The sequence below is a fragment of the Bombus affinis genome, chromosome 3, assembly GCF_024516045.1.
Source record: "Bombus affinis isolate iyBomAffi1 chromosome 3, iyBomAffi1.2, whole genome shotgun sequence".
In the NCBI taxonomy this organism is placed as follows: Eukaryota; Metazoa; Arthropoda; class Insecta; order Hymenoptera; family Apidae; genus Bombus; species Bombus affinis.
The window spans coordinates 17,865,295-17,882,676 of NC_066346.1; the positions used below are offsets into that span (position 1 = coordinate 17,865,295).

The 17,382-nt window shown below is 41.5% G+C and overlaps 1 protein-coding gene across 21 annotated transcripts in view; it reads right to left on the reverse strand.

The window, feature by feature from the left end:
- LOC126914266 (protein turtle-like) overlaps positions 1–17,382 on the reverse strand; it is a 152,235-nt gene that overhangs the window by 133,680 nt on the left and 1,173 nt on the right. The gene's annotated exons all lie outside the window — the stretch shown is intronic.

Genomic DNA, 17,382 nt, shown 5'->3' on the forward strand with positions numbered 1-17,382 from the left:
GGGGACGGACAAATTAACAAACATCGGTTTATCTACTTCTCTATCGATATCAATCCTTCGTTGTAACACAATAGGGTAGACGGTAACAGACCAAGTCGAAAACTAACTGTACGAAAAACAGAAGATGAAATCTAATCGGAGGAACTGAATTTAGTTACTGTACGCGAAAGTAAAGAAACAGTGTTTCAACAGTGTATCGCGTAGTCTGTCAAGGTGCTTTTATAACTCGCCATCATGGTATATGAGTAAACTTAATTAAAATTGGCTGACACGATCGATCGTTAGCTAGAATGCTTGACATCGCATCCCCGGGCACAGAAACCGCAATCGACGCAGCCACGCGGCCCTATGATTATCTACACACGATGTTGCGAGCCAACAGGATCACGTCGTCTATCGTACATGAACGTCGTGTACGAAGTCACGAGGATGGCGTCTAAAAGGAGTAGACGTTGGGAAAAATAGAGAAAATTAATAGAGATTGCGCGCATCGAAAGTTGAGAATCGCCAACGACCAACTGTTATCAGTTCCTGGTCTACTCCGTATGTGCATTACAGTTTAGTCAAAACCACCTTTTTGCCGCCAGCTCGTTTTTTACGCTTTTGCTTTTTTTGCGACCAGGTACCGACCACCGCTTGGTTACACCTTGGTGACGATCGTTCGGCTGCGTTCGAATTAGTGTAGAATCCCATGCGCGGTGCACTTAATTACACCATTAACGTCGCTTAATTATCGATAATACTTATGTCGAAGCACAGTTTCGACATAAACAAATATCTAGAATAGTTTCCAAAGCATTACGGATTGACGAGATATCGTACCTTAAAGGATCCATTTCAACTAATTTGCGTTTGTTCTAAACGATTTTCCGACAATTGGAATACTCTCGAAATAGCTTAGACAAATACACGATTCTGTCGGTATTATCGGCAACTGTCAATTCCAAGCGAATGCAATAAAGTCTAACGATGGATTCGCCGTCTTCGAACGATGGCTCTTCCTGTTCACCAAACCCTCGTACTTTTTCCCTTTAACGATCACGCGACGAGTCGTTGAATGTCGACTGTCCAGGCTGCCGTTCACGAGTTTAGTAGTATCAGAGAAAGAATGCGCGGTTTCCTTCGCAGACAATCGGAGACGATTTTACGCTCGATCGTCGATCCTTCCTACTTGATATCTTTTATGAGACAGAGCCAAACAGTCGAGCGAAAAAGGAAGAGCCTGCTGTTGAAAACGCACCTAACGAACAGCACCAAATGAATCGAAAACGTCATGCGGCCTTGTTCGGCATCGATGTGACCGCACGCTTGTAAAAGAACTCCGAAAACATCGTGTCATGGGAACGACCGCCTCGGTATTACAGTCGTTCTTCGGTAGCTTTATTCGAGAAAGGAAACTCCAATAACTGGTCTGCGTTCGATCGTACTCGAGTGCACAAATCGCAAGAAAGTTATGACTCTGTGGAGCAAAAGATAAGAATTGATGGACGATACTTGGACACTTAAACGTGATTTCGATTCGAATTCTGTAATGACATCGAGAAGATTGCGAAGATAGGGGAGAATCGGACCTACATCGAAATCGCGTTCGAAAAGGTCGGTGATCAATGTACAATCCAAGCTACAAACGAACTAGATATGTATTTGCGCTACATTAATTGCAGATGCTGACGCCGATGCTTCAGTTAATAGGTATTTTCAGACTGATTGTTGGTAATTCCACGGGCATTCCGTTAATTAAAATATGAAGTGACAGCTAGGGTAGCTAAATAATAGCACTATCGTGATCCCTCAAGCATTGTGATTCGAGTAAGCGTCCCGCAACTGTTTGCTAATTCGTCGTATTCCATCTCGTGGAAACCGATTGAGCCTTGCCGAGAAATATTAACTGCTTTCGTAATTTTCCGATAGACTGTGCGCTACTATGCCGCATCGCGTCACTCTCTGTACCGCGGCGTTCCATGTACCCCGGAAATTCTCTTTAAAACGCTGATTGCTACGTCCTCTGACCAAGTCGTGCAAATGGTGAACAAACGCTGGTTCCATTGACGCGATAACCTCAACTGCTTTAATAACTACCAACATAACAGAGAGAATGTCGGCCGAACGTTTGTACCAGTAAAAAGGTGAAAAGGTAATAACGGCTAATATACGATAGGTACTTGATCCATCGCTCCACATATGTTGATCCGCGACCTTATGGCATAAATCTGATATTCGTTTGGGCGTGAAATCTATCGATAGCTTGGTTTAGCTTTGCGTTCCTATCGCCTTGCATATACGTAAAACGTATAAACGTAGTTACAAACTTTTATGTTACGCGTGTTAAATTATAAGGGGAGAACTTTGTCTAATGCACGATAACCACACACGAAGATAATACTCCAGAACCAATTTGAGAACATTTTTTGTATCGACAACTGAACACGTTTAGATGACATATTAAGCGAATCTAGGCGACATAGTAGGAATTATTTATACATCGCAGCCTATACGTGTATTTCGATAAACTCCGTTGGGAATGTCTGTCGGAAATTCCTGGTATAAATTGGGAGGTAACGGGTAGTGACAGAGAATGGAGAAGAAGATAGATTAGAAAATGGGAGAAACAAGAAACAACGAATGCGATTAGAGACACTGTTCTAATACATCGACGAATTGGTTTGCCGTTGTAATCGAAGCCAAAGATGGCTGTGTATATGCACGCGGACAATACCGGGAAAGGAGTTAAAGACGAATGACAGGATGGCTTCCCTTTATTCCTGATCCCGGAGAACACGGAACCGCGGCTTCGATCGGCCATTACTTAGAACTCGATTTATTGCCAGCGAATAACGCGCTGGCGCTGCTCACAGCTGTGCTACGGATAATGCAGGTACAGGTGCAGCGAGAGGATGGCTTCCAGGACACACGAATTTATAACGGCTGGCTTGTGTACGCGTCCGACCTTGCTCGGATCGTCGCGTCGTTGGGAAACGAGACCGTGCTTTTCCCGGTATTTTCTTTTTTCTCTCTCCTCACATCCTATCACACGGTTCGTTGCCTGTCCGCCACGAAAATCCCTCCAGGGAAAGATTTACAGACTCGTAAATCGTTCCCGATCTGCTCGGAAATGATGTTCGATCTCGTTCCGAGAAAGAGACAAAGACATCTCGGATTATATATCGGCAAGCCGAACAAAGTCTATTTCATATTCCAGTCAGAATCGCGTGATTCCTAATGAAATAATTTTCCTGCGATACACGCATAAGCACGCGGAACTATTCTCCCGGAAGAATTTCTTTCAGGAAAACGTTTTAAACGTTGCCCCGGTTCGAGTAGGCAGGCGACTCGGTTGACTTAGTAACAATAAAAAACGAGATTCATTTCTTCGGTCGTATATTCGTCGAGGAAGGTCCTACGTTCACGACATTCTCATGTGCAAGGATTTACGGAGAAACTGGCTTTTCAAAGAATAATCCGCAGGATGCGGAGAAAACTTCAAAATTGGTCTTCAAAGTACGGGAACTGGGACCGTGATAAATCGGTGGAAAAGGATATTTGCCGAGGTTCCTGCAAATACCGAATCCTACCTTTGTTGGTCTCATGAGGGTCATAAGTTTCGGTAGCCCAATATCTTTTCAGCTGTTACGACACCTATAATGGTAGTCATTATGCGCATGGAATACGTAAAACATCGATAAATCAAAAAACAATATGACAAACACGTTCCAAGAAAGCGGACGAAATCTTCATCCAAGGATCGAATTCGGCCAGTTTGCAAAGCCAACACGTTTAATCGATATCTCTTTTTCGATTAACTCGAGGAATATCACATACCATCGTCTATAGATACAACTCATTTACACAAACGTACGGATGTACGGAATCGTAACAGAGACTTAAGGTTACGCACGACATGCGCCCGCAACGTCGAGCAACCAAGTATGTATGTAGAGTACCTCTAGGTATTCGTGGCTCTGTTCTTCGAACACTGGTTCACCTTGGACGTGTCTCGACTCCGACTCGCCTCGCATACGACTCATCGCAGTCAGTTCGATAATCGTACGAAAAGAGGATAATTCGATCAGGTATTACTTATGAAAAAGTTGCCTAATAGCTAGGTATCAATTGACGCTATTCGATCTTGAGATGAAAACCTCGACAAAGATATTCTACGCTGATAACTCGTTCAAGAGTATTCTTCTCTACGCAGAGACATTAAGTTACACCACTATTCGATCGACCACGCTACAATGACTGTCCGTTTTTCCAAGCTTAACGAGATGCTGGTGCGAAACATTTAGAATCTAGTACGTGAAATCCTCGATGACAAGCCAATTCTCGCTTGTCACAGAGCAAAAAACGCAATAAATACGAGGAGGCAGAAGGTTAGACCACACACGATAAAAGCACAAAAAACCGCTGCCAAAACGCGTAACACGATCTATGAAATCTCTATCTATCGACCGTTAACCATCAACAGTTGCGTTCTAGTAAGAAAAGAGGTGCACGCTGTTCAGGAAAGACCTTGTCAAATGTTTAGATTATAGAGTATGTCTTCAGAAGAAATCTTAATTTCACTTTTAATAGGGTGGTCTGCTATTTCGGTTAGGGGCAATATTTGAAGTCAAGAGGAAGAAAGAAAAATAGGCGGAACATCGCGTTGCTCGCAACACCGTGCAATATCGTACAATTGATTCATTAACTACATTCACAGCATCCACACAATGTTTAAGCGACGGTCATTGCAAAGGCATTCAAGCGTGAAGACAGCTTCCTTCCTTCCGGTCCAAACTCTGCAACCGGGTTCAGCAATTCTACAAAGTTAGTTTCGACTGCTCTGACCACGAGTGCCCATCACAGTCGCGTTCGAATGTTCCTTTAACACCAGGGTTACGACTGCTGCTGTTACAACGTGGAGTTAGCCGACCGCGATCGTTACAGGTAATAATACGGCATCTACAAGCCAGGTAGATGTAGTTTTGCCCGGTGGATACTACTTCCAAGTTTGCACGATTTTTAAAAACCGGTTCCCGTCAGAAATTCCGAAACGATCCTTCTTAAGGGGACACTCAGATTCGAAGGTGCCTACCTCTCGCTCTTGCGAAACATTCTAACTGTGCTTTACGATTCGACGAGTTTCGATGGAATTTCCGTATTCATCCACGCGTCAAAATTACGTTCCAATGTTATTTTTTTAATTGTATCGATACAAACGCAGTGATACGTTTTCATTTGACAATTATTATCGAAAATGAAAATCTCCCCGTTCTTTCATTCGCAACTCGTTGGATCGTTTAAGTAACTGTCTTTCGAGAAAATTGCAATTGATATAAATAACCTTGCGATACAATGTACAGCGTAGTTCTACTTACAAACAGTACTTGAAAGTGTACACAGTTTTTAAGAAACTGGTTTTATGGAAACAACTTGAAACAACCCCGGCCATGATAACATTCCGGTGTTAAAGTACGTTTCTTTTGTACTCACGAAACTCTATAAAAACTTTTAGCCATTTCAAGAAGTTAGTTTTGAGTACTGCGCAAACCACCATCTCACACGGACCTTGCATACCTACGCATTATTCTAGCTTGAAAGTTCCTACTTACGTACAACGACAGTACTCGATTCACGTATCACGTATACGACCAGAGTGTGTTAGAAAAATGTTTAAACTTGAAGAAGACGTAAAGATCGACCGTGTAACAATACCATAATGCAATGATAAAGTTAACAAGTAACAGACGACCATCCGTTTAATGATATTATGGGTGAAATTCTCGTCGAGAACAATCCTTCAACTGGTAGGAGGTCGCAACCGCGCCCTGAGGAAGCGAGCTGATCATTCGGGAAAGTGAACAAACCACGTTCCATCCCTACCACCATCGCGGAACCAAGGTTCTCCCTTTGCTTCATGCCCATCTGCGTGGTTCTGATCCTACCATCCGTGGTCCCACGATTCCTCCAATCCGCCCAACATCTTCTCTCGGCTCAGCCGTATCTTTTTCTTCGTCTGCCACTCGCTCATTTCATCGACCAACAACGTTTCTTAGTCTAGTATGATCATGTCTCTTTCGTCTTCTCATCTTGTTTCCGCCTTTTCCGCTGCGTTAATAACTACTTAGACGAGAGGAATTCCACAAGAAAGTGACGGAGAAAAATCGGGTCGTAAATATGAGAACAGTTTAGGCGAAACCAGTGCTGTCGAGTATCGGCCAGACCGGTATCCAGCCTGTGAGTAATCCTACAGGCGTGCTCCTATGTTTACAAACACGGGCAAGTTGAAGGAACCATGAATGACCAATGCATGGGAACGCCTTGATTCAACGTACTAATCAACCTCCTTGCCTTGAGTCGTGTTTCGTAATGCGAGATTGCGATATACCGATCTAGTTTTCCGCGTTCCAGCGCGTTCATCGACGTGACTATCGATGATCGCCTATACGCGACTAAATTTTACTATTTGAAACACTGTTCAACGATAACGTTGCCAGTGCCATTAGATACTTCTTCGTATGGATGTATTCTTGTTTCTATCGCGTACGCGTCACGGCTAAAGGTATTTTCAGCCATGGAAAACACAATTTCATTAAACTTCTTCGTGAAGAGATAACGTTTGACGAGCGCGATCTGCCCGAGGCATGCATTTAATCCCGAGCACAAAGCTCACCCGTCGTATAATTAAAACGTTTCATTCAGCTACGTAATTACTATCGAACACCAAAGATTGTGCCGCGTTGGTTCGGTACAACGAATTCAAGAGTAGCCGGAAAATACTCAACGTTCATACACTCTCGCGGCAAGATTCCAGCAAAATATCCAACTTTGATACTGAGTTGAAGAGAAGACGAGGGGAACGATAGAAAGAAGGAAACCGAGGACGAGAATAAGAGAGAGTAGGAGAGAAGAGGAGAAAAGGGAGAGGGTACAAGAGTAGCAGATGGAGAAAGGGAATAGAGCTCGTTTCGTCCGTTCTTCTGGTATAGTTGGAACGAACTTACTTTGATCCGTTGATCTCGAGATTAACAGATGCCCCAAGGGTTGAGGGCAAGGTGACGGTAGAGGAGAAGCGTGTAACACACGCGGATAGCTTCTACTCAAAGTCGCTTCCTGAAATAATTTCGATTTAGATCTGACGATGCCACGTCACCATATGTTTCTATCAAACTCTGTTCTATTGCGATCGAATCGAAAGGTCTAACTTCGTAAAGGTTTAACGGTAAACATGGTCGAACGTCAAGAGGGAAAAGATCGCAAATGGAAAATTCATTTTTGCTCGGCGAACATTCACGAACGCGAATTGTATTTTGCAGAAAAGTATTTAAATACATAGTGTAGTCACGGAACATCAGAGTCATCGATCAATAATACTAGCTCGTATTCTACTTCTATTCTTGCGTGAACGATACGAATTCGCTTTAATCCGATGATCTCGAGATTAACGGATGCCCCAAGGGTCACTAATAAATTCCTGTATCAGGAACGCCAAAGAGCAAGGAATGCAATACGGCAAAGACTACGATGTTGATCGTCAGCCCGAAGTTTCCTTGGAAAATGAGGGAAATGTCAACGTACTCGCACGATCTCGAACGAATACCAATGGAAACGCCGATCGTCCGCCAGGTGGCTAATTAATTGGAAGCACGTTGAAGTATTTCATCGATCTTCGAGATACAAGTCACTTGTCTCATTACTTGAGTATCTAACACCTAAAATGGAATTTTTTCCTCTAAAATTATGGATAGTATCGTCCCGGTCCCGTAGGATTCAAATCGGTCGAATGATCTCGAAGAATTTGATTCAGGTAAAACCACATCCTCGGTGTCTAAAGTAGCGGTTGCTGTTCTACAGGTATTTAACACTTGGTCGGAAGGATACAAACGATACGCACGAAAACGAAGACCCCTTGTGGGAAAATCGACCTTTCGAACAAAGTCGAGAAAGAAGGAGTACCACGATGCGAAGATAACGTTCTTCGCTTACAGAACACGCGGAACTTGAACTCATTTCTGACGTTGAAAATTCACTTTATTTACACATAATATAGAGAATGTAATATGAAAAAATAATTATCTGTTGGCGCAATTCAGACTGAGAGATTAATTTATCAGTTATCGTGAGAGCAGAACCGATTGTGTCATCGTTGAAATTTATAAATATTAGATAATCGTAACAGGTGCGTTATAATTTATAATTAGATAGATATTTTCCCAAAGCTTCTAACCGAACACACTGCGCTAAATCACGCGTTTACGTCGATGCAAACGCTCGAAGCAATAAGAAAAGAGAAGTAAAGCGGGCTGCGTAGTTGTCATGGAACGCATTTTTCGAATAGTGAAAAGTTGAGATGCAGAAAAGTTTTTAGCAGTTGAAACTCCGAATCCCCGACCCACAAATTGCTATCCATTCAGGATTATTTGAAATTCGAAGAAACTTTTGCCTCAAGTGGTTTTCTTCCTTGAGTGTCGCAAGCGACTTCAATCAAGTCGAGTCTTTCCGATTCGTTTCTCATGCTATTCGTATTCTCTTTTTCCTTTCTTTCTCCTCTCTTCCGATTTTGTCTCGGCATGTAACATATTCATCGAATACATTCATCTACTGGCTCTCATCTTTTTCCATTGACACGTTCGACCAAATGACGAACGCTTATTACGCTGTTTTGCTGCTTGCATTTTTCCCTCCGTCGCGTTTCAACGAGAACGTAACAGGATATCTTCAAACCGGTACTCCGAGTACACGAATCGCACGTGAATAAGGACCAATGACGACGTGATCGTATTGAATTCCAGAAAATTAGTAGAAGTCAGAGTGCATACCCTGAATGTCTGCAATTGCGGAAAAATGTCTAGTCACGTTTGCACGCGTGTCGAACGGAGCAAATATACTCTTCAACTTGCCTCGGGCGAAATAAGAAACTTGAATTAAAGGTATTTCATGTCTGGAGATACGCGACTACCGACGTATAACCGATACGTTTGTAAAGATACTAGACTCGATTTCAAGATTCTATTCATGCTCGCATAGAACGGTACACTTTGTATCGCGACACGGATTGTAAACTAAGTGTTACTGTATTACGAGGTTTCAATTGACATCTGCCTTAGATAGTAATATCGATATTTGGTTCCGTGACGACGTACTACATGCTATGTATATATGTACATATATAGCATAATATCGACCAACGATACATCTAACATTTGCTTATAATCTGTTCCTTCGACAAGGAAGTCCGAAAGCAGCTGTAATCTTATTAGCCGAGTAAAATAATTTGCATTTCGTATCATGAATTACCAGAATCGGTCAAGTGTTGGCAACAATGTATCTTTCTTCTCAGATTTTACGAGCCACGGCTCATTTTTTATTGCGCGGTAAATCTGCTGCACCTTTTCCATCTATGACGGTAGCTCAGTTTTTTCCACGAATCATCGTCAGTATCCAGAACGCGTAATTACACGCTGCTATACTACATTATCCTTTAACACCATTTAAGTGCCATTTAAACGTTTTTTTTTTTTATTTGTTTTTTAACGTCGTTGTTTCTTACGTATCGTTCTTGGATTTTCCATACCGGAGATTACCTTAGATTTTCCATGTTTATATCTTCTTGCTTCTTCTACTCGCATATTTGAGTAAATCATCCATGAATGATATATTCCCATCGAACGGAACATCGTGTCCTTACATACCATCCTTCAATCCCACATCTAACTTTAACTATCAATTCTGTGCTTTGAGCTACCTTCCTCAACAAAGAATTCGGTTAAACAACGAAACAAATTAAAATTAATATCGCTAATGCTATGAAACAAAACTGTGTAACATTTGTAACCTTCAACGATTTGTAACTCATTTACGCGAACGAAGAGTTTAATTTGATTGAGCTATTAACCGTAATACAATCTTGTTGAAATAACGAGAGAGGGGGGGGCGAAGAAGCAACTCGGCCAAAAATACAAATCTATAAACAGTATATTATCGACAAATCCATACTGTTGGCTTGATAAAATATCCCGATTCATCACTGAACGCAATTGGTTTGTCGAATATATGAAAATTATGCGTTCCGTACGATAAAACAAGCTCAATCAAAACGATGATAATAACCGATTACAATGCACTAATTACCCTACATCCTGACGGTATCAATGAAACCTTTATTACGATACATTATATCATATGCAACTAATAACGTCGTTTTAAAATCTAACATATAATTCACACGATGAATGTGATGACGATAATAATTGGTGGTTAATGTACGTACATTTGGATTTTTCGGCAGTGGTGCGGTAAGTGCACCGAATTATATTAGCAAAGTTAATTATACAGCTTGCGATCCTCCCTTCGCTATTCACACACAGTAAAGGATCCGTTGTCGTAGTCAGCGGTGCTATGTAACACGAACGGAATTAGGATACAGGCTGTAAAGGCCCGAGAGTCGACTTTGGAGAAAACCCGCGTGAAAAAGAAACCGAGAGAAGATCGAAAAAGGACAATGGATGATAAAGGAAAGCGTAGAATAGAAAATCGCAAGTTAGAGAAAGGAGAGGAAAGGGAAGGACAAGGGGAAGAAGAAGGAGATGAAGAAGACTCGAAAGATTTCTGTTATTTGACGTAATGATCCTTATGGAATGCGATGAACGCAGCCAGGAGAATATTTTCTTGCCAAGGCAATTTTACCTGACTCCACTTCTCCCTGTCTCTCAAAACACTCCTTGCCTTATTTTCTTCCTCTTCCGGATCCTGTCATCGATCTAAGAAGAATGTAAGAAAAATACCATCTTCGAAACAGTTTCCTTTAAAACTCTATGCTAATTTCAGAAACAATAGAACGTCCAGTTATCGAGCGGATATTAGAATTTCACGAATGAATGCTACTTGCTGATTAAAAATACCGAACAGATTTTTAAATGACACGGACGTTTGGATCGAGAGAAACAAAAACTTTAAAGGGATTATATTTGGAACATATATGTAGATGCAAGAAGTAAGCATAAACTGTTAAAATATCCCTCAATCGAAAAGAGTGCCGTCGTCGAGTTTCCTAGTAAAGAAAATACACTGCCACGTACTTTCCAATATTGCCTGAGAAAAATACTTCACCTAACCAAATTACTCACCGCCAAAACCTACCATCGTTTTCCGATAAATGCGGAGGAACCCTCGCATCGAAAGTCTACCGCGTAAAAAGAGAGAAACAGGAAGAAACGGACATTGGCTTCTTTTAATCGAGAAAAGTGCTGCACAAGATAATTTATGAAAAAAGAGAAGGAAAAAGATATTTCAAATTTCTGCAATTGCGAAAAATAATGATTAACGTAACGTTTAATTGTAAATATACGTAACGTCGGAAACTATTATTTTTTACGCGTTATGTCGCACGATTCATCATGAGGAAAACTCTTGTAACTAAAAATTGTAATTACGCTCTGCAGTGTGTGATTAATTCATCGGAGCAATTTCACACAATATATACAAGTAAATTGTATTCATGAAACACCATCTTATCGGCATAACATAACGTTGAAAAAATCCTTTGGAAATCTCTTTTGAGAAATTCTATTATCATGTACGTATATGCCTAGACGAAACGTAAAAGATTAATAGAAATAAACGATCGTGGTATGCATGTTACCTTTTGCAATGAAAACATAAGATCGCTGGCCGACAAGAGCAAGCAGCTCCTTCACGAAATGGTAGCAGTGGGGTACCGGAAAAGTTTTGACAGGAATTATCGATGAGTTTCCACAAAGTAGAAAAATCAAACGAAAGGGTTAAGACCTGTCGTTCTTCCCAAGGCTCGGCCAATCACGTAAAGTGCTTACCTATCTGCGTGCTTACTTTACCTATGTATACTTTTACTCGCGCAAATATTGCGCATATACACGATCGCACGATCTCGCGCACAAACTGTGCATGTGCATACGGTACACACGCACGTGTACTCCTGCAAATATTTACGTGCGTGATACGTACAATATAAGCGGGTAGGCAGGTATCTCGATCCGAACCTCCATTATCGAACGAAAGAGACTCGTGAAGAGAGAACAAGCGAAAGTAGAAGAGAAGGCTGAAAACCACCCTCCACACCGACTATCCGGCCTTCGGCGAAGAATCAATGCGACCACCTCCCTATACCCTGCATCACCACCCACGCTTTCCTTCCTTCTTCTCTTTGTTACTATCTCTCACTGCCTCGTATCACAAAGCATAAAATACGATATAAAAAGGAGGCTGTAGTCCGTACGATTTACACATCGACCAAGTTCCATTCTTAATTTAAGAATCCAATTTGTATTGTGAATGGTCAAGCGAACGACCTACAATCGAAATATCGCTAAGTATCGGAATATATCGACGATCGTCAAACGAAATAAGAAGAAACTAAACCAAACTATAAAGAAGATTTTTTACCGAAAAGTTGTACGTACAGGGGATATTTGTAAGCCAGTAGAGCGAGCAAGAAGAGAACTTTCCCGTTCGAAAGAAATACTTTATAAGATTTGCACAACTTTCTTGTAAACGCGATTATTCAAATTTCAGGTTTTACGGTCTTTTGGAAGGCTATACCGATAACACTCGCAGCGACACGACAGGAAACGACGTAAGCTCGAAAAATCGTGGATAATCATATCCCGCGGTAGCGCGGAAACCGATGGTTGGAAAGCGACAGAAAACGATTGGAGGACTCTATTGAGTCGCGCGCAAACCGAATGATATTTTGACCTCGAAAAAGGGGCATAGGGAAGAATCCAAAATCAGACGATGCGATGGGAGCGAGCAAGCGGAAGGGTTTACGTGACTGCAATGTGCAAAATTGTCCTTGGAAGGAAATAGCAGATCGACAGTCGTGCATTATCCACGACACAGTGGAGCATATGCAAACTACTAGTTCCAAAGGCAATCGGAGAATTTTCGGTAATAAAACCTCACTCCAATAATATACAACGAAATTTAAACGAGGAGAGAAGAATATAGATAGACCTGATATACCAATGTGCTCTTCGTCAGAAACAAAGCAAAATACATGTAACAAGAGCGAGAAATACAAACATTCAACGAGGACTCTCCTTTGAAGAATCTACGATCATCCAATCACCGATCAATGCAACCGTATAAAGAATATAGGACAACAGTCCATCGAAAAGGACAAACGTTGTGAAATATGAAATGACGCTGAAAATAACGAGAGAATATCTCGGATTTCTTGAGCCGTTTCCTTCGAGGACATGTCCACCATCCACGAGCAGGATTCCTGCTTGTGACAGTACACCTTTTCCTCTTCCTTCTCTCCTTCCCTGTATGTTTCTCCCAGAGGACAAGTCATCGATATCCCATTGATATGTAAATTCCGAGTTTCCATCCAATGAGCGAGCAACATCCTCTAAAACCTTCCCCTTTGCGTCCTTCGTTTTTTCTCCATTTTCCATAACGCAAAGAATGCTACTTCGTCGCGAGACTAAGATTATTACGATGTTATTACAGTCGGAAGACGTTGGATATATCTTCCGAAGTGAAACGGAATTCCATGTAAATGGAAATCATTCCGTAGCGGCGCTTAACTCTCGTACAGGTATAATGCCATTAGTTACAAATGAGATAAACACATCCTTGAACGAAAAGCTCAAGATCATGCGAACGTTGTTAGAAGAAACTATGCGTCTTTTAACTACTAACGTTGTTTGACAAAGACCAGAAAATGGCATGTGTAGATTCGTAGAATGAAAATTCTCATACGATAATCGAAGATAAGTAGCGTTGTTCGGTAATGGAACGAAGAACGGGCGGATTTATTCCCGGAAACAAGACCCAAGGCCGTTTCAATTTAGAGCAAAGTCGTTAAATCGAGCAGGTGCGCGAAGAGAAAGGGAGTCGCAAGACGGACAGCTCTTTCACCTGTCGCGCTGTTTTCGAGTAACGAACGCTCAACCCTCGCCAATTTCCATGTTCCTACCGTTCGCGTCAAGGTAAGGCAAATGCTGGGCCTTCTAGTACAATGAGTTACCAGCCTGTTCTGACCACAAATACGCTGAATATGCATGAAGCCCTTGTCTCTACTATCGGTACGTACGTCCTCGAATTAGGTTTCCCGCAAGTTCTTCGAGTCCTGTTCGCGCTGGTGCTCCAGCCACTCCAGGAGTTCTCTAGTCACCTCTCGTAACCTTCTCGAGGGCTATGCTTCGTTGAACCTCCGCCGCGCTTTTCTGCACACGCGTACCCCTTTGGTTATTCTAAACTCGAGAGCTTCTTTGACCGCGGATCGATAAATCGGAATCGAAACTTCGAACTCTGCGAATAAGAACGACGTTCCGCGAAAGAAAGAAACAGGTCAGAGCGAACAAAGAGACGCTCGTGTATATAAAACGAAATGCTTCTTAACAATGTGAAGAGCGTTAAATATAAAACGGAGAGCAGTGACGATTCTTTACCTTTGCTTTTTAAATAATTTAAATTTTAAATTTGTAGAGGATATAACGGTTGCTCGACTCTCTCCATTTGCAATCAAAGGTCCGTGGAAAAATATAAACTCCCCTTGCTTTCTCACGTATTATGCACAAACACGCGAGTTATCGCGGCATTTCACGGATACGATTACAATCCTGAAATACGCGCGAAGATAATGCGCCAACAGAGTTCTCACGTGTAATAAGATATAATCTGAGTTTCCTGTTGCACAACAAAAAGGAACTTTAACGAATTCCACTTTTCCGGCCGCCTACCTCAGGAAAATAACTCTCTTTCCGTTCTTTTCCTCTAATAATGTGTTTTTCCATACTGTTATTTTGTTGCCACGACGAATAATAAACCTTAGAGAAGAACACAGAGAATTCTACGCTTTTAATTGTTTGCCATTACGGAGTCAGGAATTAAAGCGGATCTTCCAACTGCTCAAACTGTTCCGGAAGGAAGAAAAAAATTGTACGAAATGAAATTCGTTGCTCGATTCTATTTTAAACGATCTGCGCTCTTTTCCCGAAGCTTCGCAATTTAATTCTCCGTCACAGTTTTTTAAAAAGTCACGAGGCACAAGCGGACGACCACGACAATGAAATATACATCATACATACATATGTACATACATTACGCATATATACCTACGTGCACACGAAGGGAACAAAACTGAGATACGATCGAGCACGAGAAGAAAAGATTTTCGTCTTCTCGCGTGCGAATTCCGTTTCACGATAGCGTGCACCGTTTTTAAAAAGAAAGAAGCAAAAACGAAAAATATTTCACTTCCCGCAGTTGCTTTCATTTTCAACGTCACGCGCCGTCTTTCCCTTACCCGCAAACAATGCATTCATCGACAATCGAAAGAATTTTCGTCTCGTTAAGAAATAATTTTCTCTCTCTCTCTCTCTCTCTCTCTCTCTCACATACACACGCACATACGCACACGCGCGTATTCTCGCATCCAAATCTTTAAAAGTTGATCGTGCTCTACGTATATGTACATATTTATAGGAAATACCGGTCTCGCTCGATACCGACTCGCGGCCCTTTACATTCGAAACAAATACATGTACACGTGTGCAGGATCCGCGAACGTAAAACCAATATCGGCGCGGTGTGGTTATCTACATATTGCAGATATAGCAATATTCTATAAATAATCCGTACAACTGAGATGGGGAACACGGCAGAGAGTCGAAACTATTCACCGTCCTACGTGAAAAAGATCTGCCTACTTTTTCATCCACAAATTTCATCTTCTCGTAAAGCGCGAAGATAAAATTATTGTAACATATTGGTGTGTACGCAAGGCAAATGTAAATAAAGTACAGGCATTTCCAGCCACATGTATTTTAAGATATAAAAACTTTTATGAATTAAACGAGATACGTGTTTGTATCGTATTATTATTTTTTATAGGCCCACTTTCGTCAGGGTCATCTAACTACGATGAGTTGTAATATTAACAGCGTTAAAATTCCCAAATCCAAATCCTTGTTTAGTAGGAAAACTTACAAGTTATTACATGCACTTGCGTAAATATGTATGTATAGGACCGTAGTAGAAAAATATAAACGACGATGGGAGACAAAGGAATTTCTCGTTGGGCGCTATCAAGAAATAGAAATAGAATTCACAAATTACCAGTTCAATTCCTTACTGTAATCTATCGGCGTGACTTATTTTTCGACATGCACGAAAAACATCCCCGAAATTCAGAAAATTCCCGTATTCTCGCGCCACGGACGCCTGCATGTTTTAAAACTGAAAACAAAACAATCTCGAGAAAACGGATTCAAGCCTCGTTGTAGTACGAGCTAAGGTCGAAAACGAGGTTTGATGAACCGTCAGGAAACGGGCAGATAGATTCTACAAGTTTAAGTTCGGCATCCCGATGGAATCAACAGATCAATCGTATCGGCGTGATCGATCGATCGTAACGTTTCTTATACAGCTTCTTTTCGACCAATCCGTTAATCTAATTGTCACCATACGACAATTATCGACCGTGCCGGAGGCTTAATGATCGAATAAAGTTCATTTGTGAATCGCGGTAGCCGCGAAAAGCCAAATATTGACATACCACGTTGAATTAGACGACGACGATGGTTTTTCGGAGATGAAGGAGAAAGCTGTTCGATGATGCGCTAGCTTATCGGGAATCCAGCGTAAAACACGTGATATTCAAGAAACGAAAACTCATCTTCGAGATTGAGTTGCGAAATGCAGCATTCAAGGACGGTTCGCAGGAAAATATATATAACTGCAAGCGTATCGACGACAAGGATAACGTGGTTACGGCTAGAAAATATATTATTATCTGTACAGGTACGCGTTGTATCTACCTACCAGGTATGTATATATTTAACGCTTCGAATTATTGACAAACGAGGAATGCGATAACGTTGGATGGCTCAACCGCAAAACATGGCAGTGGCAAGCAGACAGAATAAGGCAAAAGTTATAAAATAATTAATTCTGTTCGCAATATTTTTTCGAGCGAAAGATTAAATGGCGAATCGCATTAAAATCGCAATAAAAGCTATTTTTGCCTTTCTGCATCAGAAAGCACGAAGAAGCATAAAGTAAAGTCATCGATATTGACCTATGAAAGCAGCAACGGCAAACGTCATCAATGCTGAATAATGTCGATTTAATGTCGAATAATGCCGTCGTCGTCGCTATTCCGGAACTGGCAGGAAACAGTGGCTGTTTCAATCAACTCAGCCTTGGCAAATTTCCTGCGAATAGTTGTAATTTGCAATTAAGATATAGGCGCATCGCGGCGATAGCTTTCCCCCTAATAGACATTATCATCGACGGCCGCTACCACGCCATAATAACTGCGCATAATGCGTCACAAATTAATGATTCGAAGAACGATGATTGAGAGATCGAAGACGAGCGAGCGAATAGAAACATATTAATTAAAAGTAATCTTTC